The sequence below is a fragment of the Notechis scutatus genome, chromosome 6 (genome assembly GCF_049901735.1).
Source record: "Notechis scutatus isolate UNSWTSFEM ecotype Mainland chromosome 6, rNotScu1.2, whole genome shotgun sequence".
Lineage (NCBI taxonomy): Eukaryota > Metazoa > Chordata > Lepidosauria > Squamata > Elapidae > Notechis > Notechis scutatus.
Genome location: NC_142014.1, coordinates 53,251,596 through 53,272,706, shown reverse-complemented (window position 1 = coordinate 53,272,706; position 21,111 = coordinate 53,251,596). Strand labels below are relative to the sequence as shown.

Genomic DNA, 21,111 nt, shown 5'->3' with positions numbered 1-21,111 from the left:
TTTCTTGTAATAACTATTTGGGTTTTTGGCTTTGTTGGAGCTTGTCTTTGTTTTTCTTTTTTTCTTTGGAAGTCCAATCTCTACGTTTGCTTTTTATTTTAAAGGGAAAGCCTTTATAGCCTTTTTTTCCCCTTTCCTGGTATTTTTGTTTTTTCATCTACCTTTCTGGTTTATTCTTATGCACTCTTTTCTATTTGAGACCTTTCAATTGGATTAAGGTGTTGAAGAACCTGAAGAATTTTTCCTTTTCCTTTTTTTTTCTTTTTTCTTTTCTTTTCTCAAGCCTTTTTCTTCATCTAACTATTGATTGGATTAAGGTATACAAGAACCTGAAGACATTTTGTCCTCCCTTTTTTTTCTTTTTTCTTTATCATTATTATTTGGCGTCTTTTTTCTACTATTTTTATTTTGAACTATAATTGGTTACTTCACAATTGGATTAAGGTTTAGAAGAACCTGAAGATTTTGAATTGCTTAAAATGAGTAGGAAATTTACAGCTCCTGGTTCTTCAACTTCTACTTCTTCCTCTCCACCATCTGGAGGACAACGTTCAATACAGACTATGTTAAAGCAAGAAAAAGAACAAGAAAAAGTGACTCTGCAGATGATTATGCAAGGAATTCAAAATATTCAAGCAAGATCAGAGAATATTGAAAAGAGAATAGAGAACATTGAACAAAGAACAGAGAACATTGAACAAAGAACAGAGAACATTGAACAAAGAACAGGGAAAACTGATGAAAAAGTGGAGAACATCCAACAAATGATGTTGAAGTATGATGAGAGATTCCAAAAAATTGAAGAAGAAGATAAACAAAGAGACAAGAAGATTGGAGATATTGATAATAGATTAACGGTGGTTGAACAAGATAAAAGTGGTATGTTGAGATGGGAGATGGATAGATCAGAATTCTATCTTAGATTCCAAAACGTAGAGGAAGAAAAAGGACAAAACTTAGCTGAGATAATGATAGAAATACTGGCTGAAGCCTTGGAAATAACTCAAGAGAAGATGATGGATGGAATAGATGAGGTTTATCGAGTTTTCACAAGATATGCGATGAGAAATAGCTTACCAAGAGAAGTTCACATTAGATTTACAAAGAAAGCCATTAAAACGCAAATATTGCAAGTGGCAAAAGAGAAAACATTGAAATATAAAGACAAGGAGATTGTGGTCTTGAAACAAATACCCAGAAGAGTGAGAGAGATGAGAAGAGAATACCGATTCCTGACTAAAATGCTACTTAAAAAAGAGGTGAATTATAGATGGCTGATTCCAGAAGGTTTAATGTTCACATGGCAAGAACAGAGACATAGAATTGATTCAATTGAGAAAGCGGAATTATTTTATACAGAATTTTTTGGAGGGAAAGAGGAAGAGGCAGAAAAAGAGATCTCACTAATTGAATTCCAAGAGGACTCCCAAATGGCGACTGAAAAAGAAGAAGGTGCAGTAGGTGGAAAGGTGGAAGCCAAAGAACAACATGAACTAAGATCTATGAGAGCTGCTAAACTTAACTACAAAATATAACCATGGAAGAGAAAAAATTGATTACAATTAATATAAATGGACTTAACTCAGCCGTTAAAAGAAGGAAAACCTTTCATAGATTAGAGAAATTAAAATTTGATATAATTTGTCTACAAGAAGTACATATTAAAAAACAATATGAACAATTGTTGATACAGCCAAAATTAGGGAAAATATTTACTTCTTTGACACAATGTAAGAAAAGAGGAGTGGTTTTATATATTAAAGAGACCACCCCAGCAAAATTTATTTATACCGATGATGATGGAAGAATACTAATGGTGGAAATAATGGACAATAATACGAAAACACTCCTGATTGCAGTCTATGCTCCAAATGACAAACAAGAAGAATTCTACAAAAAATTACATATGAAAATAATTGAACTGGATTATGCTAATATAGTTATGAAGGGAGATTTTAATGGAATTGTAGACAATAAACTGGACTACACAGCACAGAAAACAATAAAGCAAAACAGAAAGACTCTCCCTAAATCTTTTTTTAAAATGGTAGATGAAATAAACTTAAAAGATACATGGAGAGAAAGAAATGCTAAAACTAAACAATACACCTATTCAAATAGACACTTATCATGGTCCAGAATAGATATGATATGGATATCAACAGAATTAATAACTAATATTCAAGAAATAAATATTGAAACAAGTACCTGGCAGATCACAATCCAATGACAATTAAATGGAAAGGACAAAAAAGAAGATCTAGATCAGTGATGGCTAACCTATGACACGTGTGTCACTTGTGACATGCTGAGGCGCTTTGACTGACACGCCTGTTGGTGTGGGGAAAACCTGCACATTTAGAGGCTGCCTGTGCTCTGCTCCAATCCCTGCTCCCTGCTTGTTGCGTGGAGGCGTGGTGTCACCGCTGCCGCAAGATCTTTGCAGCAGAGAACCAGTTTTAACCGCCATAAACTGAGGTTTGTCAGTTTCATTACCTCAGGAACGCTACAGGAGGAAAGGAGATCCATGAGGTTCACAGCCCTGTAAGGTGGCCTTCCGATCCCCACATCCTGCACCTGCAGCCCTAAGACCAGGGAGACGAGTTTCACAGCCCTGTGTAATCACCCCAGCCCAGTCCGTCATAAACCAAATTATTGATATTTCTTGAAGTGACACACGACCCGAGGAAGGCTACACCTTTTCCCGATTTTTGACACACCAAGCTGAAAAGGTTAGCCATCACTGATCTAGATGGACGTTAAATAATACTATTTTAAAGGAAAAAGACTTCACACAGTGGATGGAGAAAGAATTGGCTTTTTTCTTTAGAGAAAACAAAAAAGAAGATACATCAATTCAGAATGTATGGGATACAATGAAGGCATATGTTAGAGGCTTAATAATAGACTATACAAGGAAAAGGAATACTATGAAAAGACTAGCCTCTAAGGCCTTAGAGGATGAGCATAAAAGACTTGAAAAAGAGCTACAGAAAATGCCACAGAAAAAGGACATCAAGCTAAAAATGGATATAATTAAACATAAAATGGGTCAAATACAAAAAGAAGAATTAGCACAGAAAATTAGAGGTGCTAAACAGAACTACTTTGAAGACGCAAACAAACCAGGTAGATGGTTAGCATACAAATTGAGAAAGGAGAAAGAATCAAGGAAAATATTGCAATTAATAGATGACCAAGGCCAAGTTTGCTATGGTAGTAAAGAGAAGAAGGAAATCATTCGAGACTTCTATGGGAAATTATATATGCAAGAGAATATTGATGAGGAAAGAGTTAAACAGTACTTACAGAATGCTAATTTACCTCAGATACCTAAAGAGACTGAAACAATGTTAGAAAGCAATATAACGATGATGGAGTTAACTGAAGCACTCAAGAAGCAAAATAATGGACAGGCACCAGGCCCAGATGGACTTCCGGCAGAATTTTATAAAACATTACAAGAATCATTGAATCTTCCATTGCTAGAAGTTATGAATGAAGTTATGTTAAAGAAGAAGATACCTAAATCATGGTCAGAAGCCTATATTACACTTATTCCAAAAGAGGAGGCCGACCCATTACAAATTAAAAACTATAGACCCATTTCTCAACTAAATGCAGATTATAAAATTTTTGCCTCAATATTGGCAGAAAGACTTAAAAAATATTTAAATAATTTTATCCATCCTGAACAAAATGGATTTCTGCCAAAGAGACAAATTAAAGACAATATGAGAGTAATCTTGGACACCTTGGAATACTACGAGGCACATCCTGAAAAACAAATGGCTCTGATATTTCTAGATGCACAGAAGGCATTTGATAACGTGAATTGGCGATTCATATTATTACTGTTGGAACAGATGGGTTTTGCTAGAAAATTTATTCAAGCAATAGAAGCTATATACTATAAGCAAACAGCAAAGGTAATGATAGAGGGAGAACTGACACTCTATCAATATAAGAAAAGGAACAAGACAAGGGTGCCCACTATCACCTTTGTTGTTTGTGTTAACTTTGGAAGTGCTAAACAGAAATATTAGAGATGAAAAGAATATAAAAGGAATGAAAATCAAAAGGGAAGAATTTAAGCTGCAAGCATTTGTAGATGATCTGGTTTTCATCTTAGAAGACCCTTTAGAAACAGCATCAAAATTGATAGAAAAGATAGAGACATATGGAAAGGTGGCTGGTTTGAAAATAAATAAAGATAAGACAAAGATCTTGACAAAGAATATGCTATTAAGACAAAAGGAAGAACTGGCAGACCTATTGAAAATTCAGGTCACGAATAAGATCAAGTACTTGGGGATATATTTGACAGCAAGATGTAGTACATTAAAAGAGAATAATTATATCAAACTTAAACAGATCTAGATTTGTTTAAGCTAGATCTGGCGAAATGGGAAAATTTACAACTGTCACTAATAGGGAGAATTTCAACAATCAAGATGAATATATTACCCAGAATTTTATATTTGTTTCAAACAATTCCAATTAGGCGTGGAAAAGATTACTTTGAAGATCTAAATAAAATTGTGTTGAAATATATATGGCAAGGTAAGAAAGCAAGAATAAAGTTAAAACTTTTGCAAGATGCTAGAATTAGAGGAGGATTTGGTTTGCCTAATTGGGAGTTATACTATCAAACTACAAATCTGATGTAGGTTAAGGAATGGATAACACTAAGAAATACTAGATTGTTGACATTAGAAGGACATGATTTGTTGTTGGGGTGGCATGCTTTTTTATGGTATAAAGGAACTAAAACACAGGGGTATTTTAGAAGACATTATATGCGGGAGTCTCTGTGGTTAAACTGGGAGAAGATTAAAAGACAATGTTATTTGAAAATTCCAGTCTGGTTATCGACTATTGAAGCATTTTCTTATCCTATAATATACAAAAAGGAACAGTTAGATATGCTGAAATATTGAATGAAAAAGGTGAACTCAAATCTATACAAAAACTAGAGGATTAACAGCGGCTAGGATTTTATTTGCTAAAAACTGGAAAAATGAGAAAATACCATCACAGGAGGAAATCATTAAGAAAATATTGGAATGTGCTGAAATGAGTAGATTGACATTTGAAATTAGAGAACAAGAGGATAAACAATTTTATAAAATTTGGGATCTTTTCTATCAATGGTTAGATAATAAAATACAGTAATGAAATATGTAGACTTTTAGAAAATAATAAATATATAAAGATGTACTTCTTTCTTATTATATCTACTAAATGATTTTAGGATAGATTTGGGATGATAATATGAACTGTTATAAAATAAACTAAGTAAATTATGATTATCTTGTAAAACATGAATGAATAAAAGTATAGTCAAATGACTGATTAATAATTATACTAAGGTATCATTAATTTTTGATTGAAACTATGAGATTATATGCAATGTAATTGTAATTGAAGACTACGAAATGGAAGCACAAAACAATTTGTAAACCAACCGGCACACTGTATGTACACATATGGAAGATAGTTTGATGTTTTTATGTTTTGTTTGTTTATGTTTGTTTTTAAAAACCAATAATTTTTTTTAAAAAAATATTACTTTAAAATAATTACTAGGGTATTGAAGGATTGAAGCCATGAATGCTTTTTTAGTTATATAGCATTATTATTTATAGATGTTATAATAGTTAAAATAGATTGATGCTTTATAATGTATTTGCAGTTTTTACATTTATACTATGAACCACCATAGGGAGGCTTTGTTGGAAATGAATGGAGTGGAATATGTTGAATAAATCAATGTATAAATCATAAATATGATCACTTAATATATGACTGCAGTCTTAAATTTGTTAAAACATGAACATAAGCATATGCATATGGCTGACTCAGTTCAGCTGGACTTTCATAAACCTTTTGACAAAGACCTGGGCAAAGAGAAGACACTCTCTTATGACTCAGTAATTTGTTACTCTCTACTGAAAGTGCTTCTAGTGGCAGAAGGAAGACATCTGGAGCATTTCAGAAACTTGAACTGGGACCATTGCTTTAAAAAGTATTCATAAGTGATGTGAAGAATAGAGGGATGAACTGTGAGATGGCCAAGAGTGCCATATTTCATGATGGTATCCCCTGACTGACTTTGACTGAATTAAAAAGAAAAAGAAAACGCTAAGTAATCAGACCTAGTTGGTACTATGATTGAAAACAACCAGGAAATTCCAAGACTGTAAGCTATAACTGAAAATTTTAAACATTTCAGAAAATGTTGTGGCAAACTGCTTTCGTACTATTTTCCTTTTTAAAGAAAACCATATAAACATACCCAGTTAGTTCAGTCAGGGTGGACCATGACTCAAGAGAAATGTTACCTAGCAAATAAACAAAAAGAAAATGGTTTCTTCACATGGAAAGAATGGTGTAAACTTGTTAAGAAGTATAAAGTGTAACACCCATTGGGGAGAAAAACCTTAATTTTGTATACAGTACATGGTGATGGAGTCTAAACTAGTTGTGGCATGCGGATTTGTGGTAGACTATGCGGTGATCAGGATAGAGATTATGGCTGCTAGGGGAAAAACATATTCTATGTTCATGAATAATAGAAAAGAATTGAAAATAAAGCGTTAAACAAGATCATTATCATATTGGCAGAGTCTGGAATACAGCTTTCATCACCCCCTTTTAAAAGAATATTGTAAAGCTGGAAAAAAAACAAATGAAATTATGTATTCACACCCTAATCACCAGAAGACTATCACATTAATTGATTATGTCAGCAGAAATTTTTTGGACTTGAGGTTTTAACACTAGATAAGCAAAAGATAGGCAAAAAAGGAACAAGTGCTTCATGTTTTCATGTTATATTTAACACTTTGAATATTCAGAATTGTGTGAGTAATGGTTCTTTCACACCAGAGTTCGGAGCCAGTTTAAAAGCAGTTCCAGATGCTTGTCTTCCTACAATGTTGGCAAAGTTAAAAAAAACCAAAAAAACCATAAAATTGGTTTCTCTCCTGTGGCATAGATTTGGTTTAAGCCATGATAACTTCATTTCTATGCTGAAGGAAACTCTTGCCTTATCTTTTCTCTGGACCTGTGCAGTTTAGGTCCTATCAAAGAAAGAGTAGTTTGATACCTTTGCAGCTCCTTGTACTTATCCTAAATAAAAATCAAGACTGAAACTGACAAACTTTTGTCAATTTCTCTCTCCTTTTTCAACATGAGAGGAGTTGGCATGAACTGCAGGGATGTAAATCTTTTCGTCTGTCTTTATTGTGGATTAAAGATAAGGGAATTTTTATTGCTGTAGAACTGGTAGCAGTTTGGGGTGAGGTATTGGTTTTTGCTGCTTTTTCTCAACATTGCAAACTGGAAGAAAAAAAATGCAATGATAGCTTTCCTTCAAACTGCTTTCAAGCTTTGAGGGGAATGAAAGTGTTAGCATTGTGGGAGTTCCAAGGGCAAGAAAGTCATCTAATTCCTAATGGTTGTACCGTGTGACTCTCAAAATAAATTTGCAAAGGTCAAAATATACTGATGGGCCACCAAGGCACTTATCTTCCTCTGTTTTGAAATTTAATTGCTATCAATCCAGTCCAAACTAACTAATAAAAAATGGAAATTTAAAACATTTGGAGGAAAAATAGATTTCTCACCCTTGGTGAGAAAAAATGGATAAACTTGTCAAAAACAGGGATGATTTATGCTATTAGATAAGTTGGATCTTATTTTCTAAATTGAGTCTGGTCAACTGCCGTTTAAAGCAATTTCACACAGCAGAAGCAACAATAAATTCTAATGCTATTATTAGCATAATCTGGTGACAGACATTTGTGTGTTGGCGAAGATATTTTTATCATATACATATATATGGAGCATTCTGGGAACATTTACAAATAAAGAACTGATTTATAAGAAAAAAATTGTCATATTCCCTGCTTTGTGCGCTTGAATTAGCTATAACCAGGCAAAGTAAAAACACAGTCAATTCAGAACCTGCATAGGAAAATAATTATTAGCTGTTTCGTGGTTAGCATGACTTCCTTAAGAGTGTAATGGACATAAGATTCATTGTCTGAGAAACTGAAATTCCAGATAATGTCCAGTTATGTATGAGGTTTGAGCAACTGTTGGATTTGCAGTTTTGCTTTTCATCTGCAAAACTGAACAAGTAATAATTATGCTACTAATACCATCTTTCATTGAGAGAATCTTCCTCTCTGTGTTGGTGGTAGCAGAGAACTGGAAGGAAGAAAACATAAAAAGTAATTTTCCTTTCATTTTTGATTGGTTGCACTGCAGTTATAAGATAAAATACAGGGCAGGAGGATCAAAGATTACTGTTAGGAGTAAATGCTTATTGTGTTTCTGTTCTGCCTTTTATTTAGTATCATTAGTCACTTAGTATTATCTGGATATGAATTTGTTTTGTGTACCCTAGCAGAGATTCACAGATATTTGGGGTTTTCATAATATGAATTATTCTCAGGGGTGGGATTCAAATTTTTTAACAACCGGTTTTGTGGGTGTGGCTTAGGTGGTGGACATGGCTTGGTGGTCATGTTATTGGCTGGGTGTGGCCAACTCAATATCACTCACATCGAGGCACACATCTCCTCGCCTGGCCTCTCATGACTGTGGAGATGCTGCAAAGGTCGTAAGTGTGAAAAATGGTCATAAGTCACTTTTTTGAGTGCCATTGTAATTTTGAATGGTCACTCCACACAAACAAAGTGCCAGCAAAGGAGGGGGGAAAACTCCAGAGACGTTCCTGAGACAGGAAGTCTAGTCCTGCCAAGAATGTAATAAGGGTTAATGCAGAGGCAGTTTCTGTAAGCAACACCAGAATGTTTCCTTCCTGCCTTTCTTGCAGGATTAGGTCAGTAATTTCTTCTAACAACCAGTTCTCCTAACTGCTTAGAATGTTAACAACTGGTTCTAGCGAATAGGTGCGAACCTGTAGAATCCCACCCCTGATTATTCTGCATTAAAACAATGGGTGCTCCTCAGAGATGGAGAAAACCTTAATAAGTTCTGTGAATTCCAGAAGACATAAACCCCAGTATTTTCTGGGGTCTCTTATTTCGGTGATGTCAATCAGAATAATGGCTATAAATACACAATGGAGGGCCAATTCATTCTGGAGTTCACCTAAACTTTCAGCAGTGTAAAGACACCTCTAAAATGTTTCAATGTGAAAGGTATCATTTTTTTGTAGCAAATGAAGAGCCAAATTGATCTAGTGATTAAGACACCAGGCTAGAAAGCAGGAGACCACAAGTTCAAGTCCTGCAAAAATCAAGAACATTATCTCAAACTCGCAGTAGGGAAGTTCAAAAGTAATGTTATAAAGTATTACTTCATAACAAGAGTAGTGGAACCAACTTTTAGTGGAGGTAGTGGGTCAGTAATAATCAGTAACTGAGTTTAAAAATTGCTTGGGTTGAACACATGTTTTTCATCTGACAAAAATTAAAATAAACAAATAAATATTTGTTTATTATTTAAAATAATTAATAAATTAAAAAGAAAACTGAAACAAGAAAAAACTCAAAAGACAAACTTGGTGGACCACTGGGTCTTTTCTGCCATCAATTTTCTAGGTTTCTGTGCTTCTTTCATTTTTTCTTCTCTGGTATTCATCTCATCTCCCTTCCTTCACTAACCTCCCTTTTTCCATCCCCATCAGAATTACTCTTTAAAATATTTGTTCTCTCTCTGCTGTGTAATTATTACCATTGTCAGAAGCTCTATAGAGAAGGCCTCATGCATTAATGACTCACTCCTCTGAAGGCACCATTTCCAACAGAGAGGACCTTTAAAATCCTCTCTTGGCACCTGGTTTTTTTTCCCTCATTTCAAACTCTTACATAAGCTGTGAAGGGTCAGATAGTTCCTCCGTCTAGAAAGTGCCCTTATATTGTAGGCCAACATCTGCTTCCTGTTCACCGAAATAAAGATAATTCTGAGGGGAAAATAGTAATAGCAAACTTTTAAGGATTTTTTTTTTTGGTTTGGCGCTATTTCTTATTCAACTTTTTCCGCAAGGTAGTTCTGAGGATGGCTCCCAGGGAAATGTGGAGTTATTTAATAAATAAATAGTTACATATGAAATGAGATGGAATGCTTCTAAATAGAAAAGGAAGTTTTATGGCATTACTTTCATGGGGAAGTAATAGAGGAAATACAGGTAGACCTTGTCTTATAACCAGGGGTGGGATTCAAATTTTTTAACAACCGGTTCTGTGGGCATGGCTTAGTTGGTGGGCATGGCTTGGTGGTCATGTGACTGGGTGGACATGGCTTGGTGGTCATGTTACTGGCTGGGCATGGCCAACTCAACATCACTCACATCAAGGCACGCATCTCCTCGCCTGGCCTCTCGTGACTGTGGGATGCTGCAACAGTCGTAAGTGTGAAAAATGGTCATAAGTCACTTTTTTCAATGGTCACTCCACACAAGCAAAGTACCAGCAAAGGAGGGGAAAAAAACTCCAGAGAAGTTCCAGAGACAGGAAGTCTAGTCCTGCCAAAAACATAATAAGGGTTAAAGGAGAGGCAGTTTCTATAAGCAACACCAGAATGTTTCCTTCCTGCCTACCTTACAGGATTAGGCCAGTAATTTCTTCTAACAACCGGTTCTCCAAACTGCTTAGAATGTTAACAACCAGTTCTAGCGAATAGATGCGAACTGGTAGAATCCCACCCCTGCTTATAACCATTTATTTAGAAAGTATCTGAAGTTACAAGAGCACTGAAAAGAATAACTTATGATCAGTCCTTGCACTTACAACCATCATAGCATCCCTACAGTCACGTGATCAAAATGTGGATGCTTAGCAACAGGCGTGTATTTATGATGGTTGTAGAATCCCAGGAAGATGCAATTGCTATTTGCGACTTCCCACTTCATGTCCTGCAAACAACAAGCAATTGGGAAGCCAGGTTCACTTAATGACTGCATGAATCTCTTCATAACTGTCTTGAGCATGTACAACAGATATGTGCATATAGGAGAATTGGAATTATGTAAAGTAGTGCTTCAATAGATGTAGGGGCTCTGAACTTTATCTTCACCTGCACACAAATACATACCTAATTATTTTAAAAAATCATTTATGATTCCCTTGATGAATCACCATAATAAGAACTTATTTCCACAGGGAGAAAAATGGTTGACAGCGAAATCTGATGTACATTAATTCTGATGTCAACCCCATACTGTATTCAATGGGGTTATTCCTAAGTCAGTAGTTTTGCAATCTTTCAGAGTATGGTTTGCATCTCTTATACTTTTATTTTATCTTATTTTATTGATCTATAAACTACCTCAGTCTGAACTGAGTGTGAATAGAGCACATGAACCTAACAAATAGAACAATCTCAGCAGTTAAAATAATCAATAGAGTCCAAACGATCACAATAATTAGAATCCATGTGCTCCTCAATCTTCCTAGGCCAGGGTCTGAAGACCCTCTGAAAGATGATAATTTTAAGGCCTTTTTAAACTAAAGGAAGATGGTTGTTAATTCCATTTCTAGCGACAGCAGGTTCCAAAGCATGAGGGCTACTATATCTGTTTCCTTTTTGAAGTCCCGTACACTTCTCATTGGGGCAAAATCATTATAGCAGGCCTTCTTTGATGTTTGGAGTAGATGAGCAGAATGAAACTTGGCAGGGCATTGCCTTACATCCCAGTGTTATGACATAGAGATGCTCTGTAGCAATTTGAACTGCTACTAAGAACTGCAGTTGTGTAAAAATTGCAGGAGTATCACAGAGGAATTAAAGTGCTCCACTGTGATGATACATGTAACTGTAAGTTCTGTTTCCACCGTCTCTATTCAATGCCAGTTTTACTATACCCTTGGAAGCTGCCACCAGTTTATGTGGATAACAATCCAATTTTCAGGATGATAACACAATCCATTTTTAAAGTCACAAACCAAAATGTAATTGATTGGTATTTCAGCAAATAGATTGCTGAATAGCAAATGATGTGAAATAGTGCATGTATAAGTTTTCTCTCTAATTTCTCTTTTGTTCTGTTAACAAAACATACTTCCACAACACCACTCTCATCCTTCTTCTCCTCCTCCTCCTCTTTCTCCTTTCCTTTCCCCTTCTCCTTCTCCATGCAATTTTATATCATTAATCTTTCTTCATTTATTTTCTCTGTCTGCATTATGAACACTTAATGCTGTTGTACATAACACTGTGTTAAATGGACATACAGTGCATTTGCTTTCACAATATGCCACAATTGAAAACCCTAATTATATTTAGGCCAAATTCCTTCTTATACCTATAATTAATCATCATAACATCAGAAGCAAATGCATTCGGTGTTGACTGTATCAAATGTCCCATAGCTTGAATGATTTTTTTCACTGGACCCACACAATCAATAATATTAAATGATTTTATCATATGAGAATCTGCTCTGTAGTATTGCAAAATTCAAAATTTAAAATGCCTCCTTGTGAAACATTTAAGTTGTGTGTAGTTGTGAAACATTCTTAGCCTGTGCATCACCATAATACAAGGAAAATGCATACATTCAAACATGTCAATATAGTTCTTTCTTAACCTCAAAGATGTTGGAGCAAAACTTCTCTCATCCCCAATCAGTCTTGCCTATGTAGACAGTAGACATTAGCCATGCATATACTGTAAAAGATTAAAACACTTGCCAGTGAAGCACAGATTGTGGCAAGCTGTACTATGAGTTTCCATAGGACTTTAAAAAAAATAAAATCACAACTAAATTTATTCAGTTTTATATAAAATTAGATAGATGATTAAATGGTCTCCCACTTGCCAGCAATGTAAGATAAGATAACCAGCCCCAAGATCCGCATCCTAATTATCTGACCATACCTGCAAAATATCAACTATTCAGAAAGAGACACCTAGAGAACATCCATGTATGTGACACATTTCAGGTTATATTTTATTGCTATTGTTTCAATTTTGATAATATATTGCATTTTACCCTATTTGAAAGCCGCTAAGAGTCTGCATAGATTGTTATGAGGTAGAAATCAGATCAATCAGCAAAGAAACATCTTGTCAAGAGAAAAACATTATCCAATTTAATTCAAAATTAAGGTATTACGGGGTTGTTAAAAAGAAATATATATATTTAAATCACTACATGTAGAAAGATGCCATAAGGCAAAATAGCACATGTTAGGATTGCCTTTAACCAGTCTGGTTTGTCCGGTTTGTCCATTGTGAGTTATCTTGGGCAAAAATAATCTGGCCATATTAGTTCATACTTTAGACACTTTTCAATAAGATTATTTTCTGTGGGGCTGCCCTTGAAAACAATGTGAATACTTCATCTGAGGCTGAATACCACGGACAGTATTACTTTGGTTACAGCCAGATAGAAACACAATACATTGATTCCAAAGGCATGTTTTATTTTTTAGATTCCTTATCATTAAAAGTAGTCCTACAGTAAGTTTTTGGGGTAGCTATTTGCTGTAGATTAAGTAGTGTTTAACTTTAAAGCATAAAGAATTGGGAATCAAAGATCTGAAGGAATGTCTTTCTCTATATCAGCCTGCCCACTTTAAGTAGCCTGAATTATATAAGAGAAAAGGCTAACTTAGTTTTGACACCCAAGAAGGCATTGCATTGCATTCTTCTTCACATCAGCTCAAAACTTTTTTTTTGCTTGCTTAGCTGTTTTAAATGATTAGTCTGATTGTGTCTTTATCACATTTGCTACTTCTTCTTGGTTTTAAGTGTCCTTTTATCAGTTTTTCTATTAATTCTACATCCTATTATGATTCTAAGTGTACTCTCACATTTCATTCTGTTATATTCAAGGATGAAGGGAGGTGTAACTATGGCAATAAATAAAAAAAATTAATACTTGAAATTAGCAAAGTATATTTAGCTGTCCATTTTTTGCTATATTCGTGAAATATAGTCCAGAGCTCAGTCTGAGGCCACTGATGCTGTCTGCACTCCCACTATCCTCACTCAAGATATATTTTTTTTAAAGACTCCTTTGAATTCTTTAAAGAAACACTAGCAATTGATGCTATTTTAGAGGATATCACATGGCAGGATTTACTTTTATCACCACTAAAAACAGCTCAGTGATTGATTTTTCAGAACACAGACCAGCCTTCTCCAGCCTGGTACCATCCAGATTGCTGGAATCAATTCAGGAGTTGCAATCATAGCACATCTGGGATACACCAGGTTGGGAAATGTTGCTCTAAAGTAAGAAAATAGAAAATTAATAGAAATGGGTCACTGTATGTTTGGCACCACAATGTGAGAGATGAATTCAGGCTAGTTCTAATCCAAGAAAGAATGTTGGTATACCTATATTCTGTGAGTAAATTGATATTTTTGATCCTGTCTTCGCATAAAAATCCTATGAGCCCCCTGCCAAAACAAAAAAACATTAAAAAAACAACAACCACCGCCAATTAGTCTGGGATAATCCTATTAAAATAATTTCAGACTTTCTAAAATAACTTGAAAACTGCTGTTTAGAAAGCCGTACCAAAGAACAACTGTCCAGACAAGAAACAACAGAGATGCAGAACTGATCTTTTTTTACAAACTTGTATTAAAACATGGTTCACTGTTGTTTTGATGGAAACATAAAATAAAGCAGACAAATATTCTTAAAATAACATTCTAAGTAGTGTAGCATTTCCAAGATTTCTGTTAACATACGTTTTTATAAATGGACCAGAGCCTTCCCAACCCCCACCTCTTATTGTGCTTTTGCTAGAACAAAAGCAGTGATGCTCAGAATCTCAACCAACAATAGATTATGTCCCTTCACTGAAACAGATACTCAGACATACAGTGCACCCTTGTCTACACAAACAGGCACTGAAATCACATCAACTTTGGGATAAAGCAAATACATGGGTACATAAGTGCCACAAATGATCTCTTACCTGTTCTGAAGCCAGTTTATTCCATCAGAGCCTTGCAAAATCCAGCTAATAAGGGAAAGGAGAAGAGAGCAATGTCTGTATCCCATTCAGTTTCATTTTTATCCCCTAAAAGTGTTCTCTTTCTAGGTCCATCTTTTTTGTCAGATCTCCAAGTAACTCACTATAGTTTCTTCTGCTCTTGATCTTCCTCCAACTTTCCTTCATTGTTTTCTCAGTCTTCTCTTCTCTTCTTTGTTTGATAGTTTTCTGACTGTAACATGCTGTGTTAGGAGTTCCCACTTGCAAATTTGCAGCCCGGTCCTAGGCTTTTCAAATATTGTTTCTAGTTTTTCTTTGCCTTTCCTCCTCACCTCCTATCCTTTAGCTTTCTTTTTTACATTCCTGCTGTTTCATTCACACTTTTCTTCCAGAGTTTGTTCTTCCTCTTGCTTTTCTCTGTTTTTCTTTTTCACTCCTTCTTTTCAAATTGCTTGCTTCCCGTTGTCTGATTGCTGTGCAGTCTGTAACTAAGAAGTCAGCAATTCCACTAGAATCCAACAGCCTTGCACTACTTTAACCCATCCCTGTGTGTGATCTCAAAACCATGGATACAAGCTGCAGATTCAGCAATGGGGAATGATAGGAGTACAATCCAAAGCAATGGAAACAGTAGTGGGCATGCAAAGACCTCCAAGTGTAAAGCCCCAAGCATCTTAGCACAGAATGCCCTGGTCTGAAGAAGTTTGGTGTCTCTTTCAGAAAATGTATAGATAAATGTGTTGCTTGTGTTTTCCTATTTTTTCCTAACTGTTGCAACATGAGTCTGTTCTGTAGTAATAGAGATAGAATTAAGTTCTACTGCATTTCCAGCACCTTCTCCCTGGATACCTTAATGTGACATCACAAGCATTTGTGACAGAAAATTCAAATTACCCCATTAATAGTACAGAATACAAATTGTGCCCCAAGTGTGTTATTAGGGCAGATATTTTGGCTTTCTGTATAGTTTCCTCAACCACAACCAAACTGTTTTGTGAAAACATTTGTTGAGTAGTTTTGTACAGAGTATGGCATATTGTAAGTTGTATTTTCTGTTTTAGAGCAAAGTGGTGAAAAAAGACTCAGGAATGGTCAGAGCAATTCTGCAATTCTGCATAGAATTGGAAGCTGTACCCTGATTGGAGCTGATTAGCCTAACCACAGGCTAAAGTTAACAGACCAACTTTGAAAGCCTCACATGATTGTAGTCCAATGTTATAATTGATTTATGTGTAGATGTCAGAAAAGTTTTGACTAATCACGAAAAGGATGCAAGTTCGGTTCTCTCCTTTTTGCAACTTAAAATTTTGGTTTTTGTTCATCACTATTCCTCTTATCCTATGATACCCTTCCCTGCACAAATCTCACATTTCACTCACATGGAGCCATGCAAACCTGGCTCCACCATAGGTATTGTCATATACATGTTGTAAGTGATCAAATACCACATACCCATATATTAAATACTGTATATATGTCCACATAGTAATTTCTATAATGTGTGCCTTCAAATGAAGCTATTAATTATTGCATTTGGTATCATTACTGAAATAATACTTTTTTCAATATAATATTTGCACATTTGCACTTTTCATTTATATGTGATACCCACTAGATTTGTTAAGGCTGCAGATACTAGTGTCCTGCCAGTCTGATGCTTAATTAGAGACAATGGGAGTTGCTGGAGTGATATATGGTTGAACTGAAGAACCCAATCAATTAGTGATGTAACATTTCCATATTTCAACATTCAGTCTCTAAAACTACACCACCAGAATAACAGAGTTGGAAGGGATCTTGGAGGTCTTCTAGTCCAACCTCCTACTCAAGCAGGAAATCAATACCATTTCAGACAAATGGTTTGCCAAATCTCTTCTTAAAAAGAAACCGGGGCAGGAACATGGACAGTTTCATGGATCAGCTTCTGCCACCAGTTGGTAGATTTTATTTATATGGCTGCCTTTCTCATGTGATATGACTCTAGGCAGCATTCATACAAGATACAAGAAGTTGCCATGTACAGTACACAGTTTTAAAATGCCTTTTAGTATTAGTATATTTTATATAATAGCTTATGATCCATAGGAAAGAAACTGAATACCAACTTACCACTAGCCCAAGCAGCACTTATAAACTGACCAGTCCAGAACCTTTGCAGAAGAAAATGATCTAATCTTGAAGAGCTCCAATCCCTCTGAGAGATTGGTTGAGAATGTTCATTTGGGTTTCACCCCTTGAAAATTTTTGATTTGCATACTAGTAACTATTGGATTGCATGACTTTTACATTGTACAGTTTCATAACTTTTTCCTGATATGTTCTCTTATGCTTAAAAAAGACTTGTTTTCTTCAAAAATGTTGAGCAATGTGTGCTGTTTGTTCTCTAAGGTTTCTGTTCTTCAGTTATTATTATTCTATACCTTCATCTTAGATCTAAAAAGTAATTCCAGATTTGTTTGATCTTCAAGCTCATTCAGTGTAATTACGTTTAGCACATCTCCCATCTGTATTTTCTAGTTTAATCATGCTTCTAGGGCTAGAAATCCTCCTGCATTAATTAATTTTGAAATTAGAAGTTGTACATATTATACACTTAGAGAGTAAGACTCAGTGTCTTGCACACAGAAAGTGAAAACTTTATCTCTAGTAAGGTGCTCATTGAACCTGACTGATGCATAGTAACATGTACGTTTCTAATTTTCAAATTGTTACGCGATTGAAGGCCTCAGGATGGATCTTGCATGGACCATTCTAACCACATACTGATGTAAAACAAGATGCTAGTGATTATCCATAAGGATCTATATACTTTGAAACCTGAACTCATGCTACCTGAAACACTGTCTTCTATATGGGTTGACTCATCTTAATACAATACTTATACCCTTGTTTCCTATGTTTTAATTTCAGAAATTCAGCTGGTTTGGTTGTGGGCCAGACCTTTTCGTTGGTGTGTTAAACACTATATTTCCCTTTTTCAGGATGCACAGTTGGTTCGACTATTGTTTTTCAGATGTGTTAGATTACAATTTCCATCATCCACCAGTTAGCATGGGTTGGGATTAATAACTTTAAGTGAATGATCAAGGCATTCTTATTTCTCTAGGCTTTTGATTCAAGTGATACTATGTCATATTTTATTGTAACTATATTGGAAATTGCTTTGAGAAGTTATTTTAGCTGAAGGATGAAAATGAAACAAAAAATAAATGTAAGGCAATCCAGAAATCAGGATATACCCTTCTGCCTGCCAACAATCATAGTGACTATTTAACAAATTCACTTCAAATAGCATTGGGAGGTTCTGTGTAAAGGGCTCTCATCTTCATCATTTGTGTGGGGTAAGTTTCTTCTTCTACCTGGGGGTAATTCCAGACCTTATTTAAGGACTTGCTTTCCTGCTCTACATTCCATCCAGAAGATAGAAAGGACTAAGAAAAGCTTATGTTTCTGAGTATGCCTTTTCTTTTTCAGACTTTCTTACTCTGCTAAACTTCACTGTTAATCTGTAAGAATTAGACCCTCCCTCCCCATAGGAAAGAATTCGTCATAAAGTTCTTCCATTCCAAAACAAGTGCCTTCTTCTGCAAATCTAACTAAGCAACAGAAGTAAAGAAGGTAAAGCAAAAAAAGTAAAGTTTTGTCCCAAAGGTGCTTTTTCAAGAGGCAACTGGACTTTCTGATTTTTCTTTGAAGATGTTTCGCTTCCCCTCCTTGGGAAGACAAACCAGAAAATCCAGTTGCCTCTTGAAAAAGCACTTTGGGGACAGCCATGACCTGGATGACTGAGAATCTCCATAGACATAAAGAAGCTTTAAAAAAAAACTTCACCTGTAACTTGCTATTGGGGTTATAACCACTTGGATTGTAAATACAAAACTGAGACTTTTCACCAGTAGGAAGCTATGTGTCTGCTTCCTAATGAAGACCTTAATAAAACTGTTGCCAAAACAAATTCTGTCTTAAAACATCATTCATACTCTACATTATACTTGTTTTTAAGCAAGGGTTTTCTGTTGGAATTCCAAGTTCCAAGGTTTGAAGCTACTGGGCAAATTGGTCGGGTAGACAATCCCTCCTACCTCCAACTTTGCTTTACCAGCTGCTTTCTTTATTAAGAAGCATAGAATATTTTAGCACCTATGGATAAACCACCACAGACGGTGGCAGCAGCCGTTGCTAAGGAGACGTTCCCCAAAATAGTCCCATTCCGCCAACCTTTCCTGCTGCTAATGTTGTGGGGATGGGGGAGGTGTAGAAATGGAGAACTAGTAGCTCCTTGGAAAAGTAGAAAAACAATTTTGTCATCCACCTGTCCCAAGCTGAAACTGATGCCACTTTCTAGCCTGAGATAATAGGTAGCTAAATTCTTATTGGTGTTAAGGACAGTTTTCAGAACTTATTTTTCTAAAGAATAAAGTGAAGGTAGGGATGAAGGTTATTTCAGGGTAAATTGCTTTCCTGAGAACCTGGTATCAAAATTGATCCCTCTTCCTCCAAACTTTCCTTACTGCAAATCTCACCTCCTCAGGATCTATGATTAGAAAAAGCCCAAATCTCCAGTGTCAAATTCTGTTTACACTGTAAAAACAGAAAAATATGGATTAATCTGGCTTGCAAGTGGAAGATATGAAAAACTGAAGGAACCAGGGATAATGTGGAGAATGGGAGAAAGAAATGAACTTCTGCTCAGTCCTCAGGAGGCTGGATGAAGAGCCTTGAAGGCCACATCAAGTCTGCAGTTAAAAATTCTACATTTTGGTGTACATATTTTCTCTGAGTAATTTCTTTGTGGTATTCTCTCACATTTAAAAGGTGATGCAATGATTGAAGTTTCTCCTTGTTCCTTGCCAAAACCTTTCCATAATATTAAGCTGACTCAACTGGAATCAGAATTAGAGAATTACAAGTGGGAAAATATAAACATTCATTCACACCACCATCTAAACAATCGATAGCTGTAACTTCAGTTAATACACGTCGATCTCTTCCACTGCTAAAATGATGATATGATTGCCACATACTGCTATATTGATATATAATTAACTGAACATCAAGATTGGTATTCTGTTTCAATCAATTTTATGTATTTTAAGAAAAACTAATCTAACTTCTGTTCAGCATATGGTAAAACAGCTTCCTCAATAATAACAGTAAGGAATATTGGAATTGAATCAGAAAATACTTGGAGGGGACCAAATTGGGGAAGACTGGCACTGATTGTTGAAATTAACTGTTATGTGTTCAGTGATGTTACCTAGTCTCTAGACACTTTTTAAAATTAATGAACCATTACCATTTAGATTCTGTATGTTTAAAGCCAACTTGTATGCCCTTGGAATTTGAAGAGAGTCCTTTCTCAAAGCACAAAGTACCTTCAGGGAGTGAATGAGCATTGGATAGTCAGAAAAGGCAAGCTGATATTAGTTTGGTGTATATATTTGCCTCATATTATCTCTCCTTCCAAGACAGAAGGACCATTTAAACCAGGAGCCCCCAATCTGTTGGGCTGTGGAGGGCAGTTTTTCCATGGATCGGAGGTGGGGTGGGGGTAGTTTCACAGACTGTCTAGATCCTGCAGGTGTGCAAATGGGACTTAACTCACTTGTGTACCCTGGCAGGCCACAGCCCAGTGCTGGTCCATGCCCTTGTGCACCCTGGCAGGCCACAGCCCAGTGCTGGTTGGGGACTCCTGATTTAAGCAACAGTTTTAAATGATCTTTTTAATTAGGACTTTTCTGTATAAATGCTTTTTTATTTGTTTCTCCCTTTTTACTATATGTGTGTATATTATTAACTTAATTTATATTTGGAAAACCACTTTGAAATACTTTTATGTAAAAAACAATATACGTTTTTAGTCTTAATAATGGGAATAAAATTGATCACTATGAGAAATGGAATGCAAAATAAGTCAGTTAGACTAAGTGGAACCAGTCTATCAAAGTTACAGAAAATGGGATGGCTTTCCCTCTCAACTGATCCCAAGGATTTTCCGAGGGGCTACCACAATTCAGGATAAATCTTCTTAGGTTCTAGCCTTTTTAGTTGGGAAATTATTTCTTCTAATATTATCTTCCATTTTAATTTTGGCTTGAGGAGGAATTAAAAACCACTTGGGACCTCCCAACTGGAGTTGTGTGGCAGATAGAGAGAGGGAATGAGATATTTTCCCTCCAGA

At 35.6% G+C, this 21,111-nt stretch overlaps 1 protein-coding gene across 2 annotated transcripts in view; it reads right to left on the bottom strand.

Moving 5' to 3' along the window:
• KCNJ4 (potassium inwardly rectifying channel subfamily J member 4) overlaps positions 1-17,159 on the bottom strand; it is a 46,367-nt gene extending 29,208 nt beyond the window's left edge. Inside the window, exon 1 of one of the 2 annotated variants that reach the window (XM_087968312.1) lies at positions 17,040-17,159. The gene's annotated coding sequence lies outside the window, so the exon portion shown is untranslated. Of the gene's footprint in view, positions 1-14,912; positions 15,402-17,039 lie in introns of those variants that run through there. The other variant, XM_026693237.2, reaches the window with a different exon arrangement.
• Between the last annotated feature and the right edge of the window lie 3,952 nt (positions 17,160-21,111).